Genomic DNA, 1,625 nt, shown 5'->3' on the forward strand with positions numbered 1-1,625 from the left:
GTTTTGTTTAATAACGGGGCTACGTTTTGGGCACAGTTCCTGGTCACCTATAGACCATCCGAACTCATTTAGGAACAAATACTTTGGAGCTGGATCAACTGTTAATTTTGGCCAAATAATGAACATGTTCGGTAACATTAGCCATTTTGATGATGCTGACCGCACGAGGATATGTCTTCTAATGCTAATCGGTCAAGGTTTTTTGGGTTGGCAAAAAACCAATGCAGTTGATAATATGATTTTAGACCTTGTGGATAACTTAGAAGAATTCAGACAATATCCGTGGGGTAATTATTTTTGGGAAAGTACTTATAGTGCTATATACAATTTGTCCAATCGGAAAATGGATGAAGCTAAAGGTTTTTCTTTAGCTGGATTTGTGTGGCCGTTCAAGGTACCCGTAAATGTTTATGAATATAGTTATTTTTGAGAACTTATAAAATTAAATATAAATAACCCTTAAATAAATTCTCTTGTGTAGATGTGGGTGTTGGAGACTTTTCCTCATTTTAAGAATTCAAGGGAATGGTATCAAGGTGAGACGATTCCAAGATTTTTGGGATGGAAAGAAGGCAAGAAGTTTATGAGGAGCAGTGTCAATTCATTGCTACAAACAGCTGCAACCGTAATACATTTTATCTTTAAATATACTTTAAAAATAAACATACACTTTTTTATTGTTTATATTAATATATATTAATAATTGGGGATTTTTTTGAAACATTTTGGCAGAAACGTGAATATAGGCCGTCTTTGGTTATATTGCCAACTCAACATGAGTTGCAAAGCGCGTGGTATTTGTCTAGTTCAGATTATTTAGACGCTGAACGTCGGATGTATGTCAGTGCAATGTCGGGCGAGAATCCGGTTGAAAGGGCCACAGAAATACCCATTCAAATGCACACAGAAATACCCATTCAAATGCCCACAGGATTCACGGGTCAAAATCAACCAGAAATGCAGGCCGCCCCAGGTGTCGTCACACAAGAACAGCTTGCGTCTGTAATGGGGGCTCTGTTTGGTCCCGATGGGACCAATGAAGGTTATAATCCGGCAACGGATCGAGATGAGATTCCACAACAGAATTTTGATCCCCCCCGACCCCGTTTCGATCAAATTACGAGAATGACCTGATTTCAAAGTTTAAATCAGTCTTGGACGAGAGGCTGCTAGAGAACAACCGGAGACTTACCAATATGTTCATGGGAGAGTTTTCTCAATCATATCGATGTTCTCCAAAGCAAAAAACGGTCAGGACTCCGGTGACCGTACGAACACCAAAAGAAGAGGCACACACTCAGAGTGATAATGTAAGGTTAATTTTTTTTATAATAACAATATCCACCAATAACTGTTAATTTACCTGTCATGCTTTTCTTGTAGGCTGTTGCCGATTCATTTATCAATTACGATAATGCCTACCACGTCTCTATGAGCCCGATGGTGAATGAAGATTTTGTAAGTTTTTCCAATCTTTTTATTTTAATTACTTATCATATTTTTATTACTAGTATAAATTTAAAAAAATTTAGTATTAATTTTGTAAATGAAAGTTAATGAAATTATTTTTTAGATAGTGAAATTAATACATATATACAATTTTTGTAGAATGAGGATCCTGAAAT

General features: G+C 36.3%; 1 long non-coding RNA gene across 1 annotated transcript; it reads left to right on the forward strand.

Moving 5' to 3' along the window:
- Positions 1–903: 903 nt before the first annotated feature.
- On the forward strand, positions 904–1,625 carry LOC118485968. Its single transcript, XR_004877821.1, has 3 exons — positions 904–1,310; positions 1,384–1,458; positions 1,609–1,625. It is a non-coding gene; the product is annotated as an uncharacterized LOC118485968 (long non-coding RNA).

The sequence above is a fragment of the Helianthus annuus genome, chromosome 13 (genome assembly GCF_002127325.2).
Source record: "Helianthus annuus cultivar XRQ/B chromosome 13, HanXRQr2.0-SUNRISE, whole genome shotgun sequence".
Classification (NCBI taxonomy): domain Eukaryota; kingdom Viridiplantae; phylum Streptophyta; class Magnoliopsida; order Asterales; family Asteraceae; genus Helianthus; species Helianthus annuus.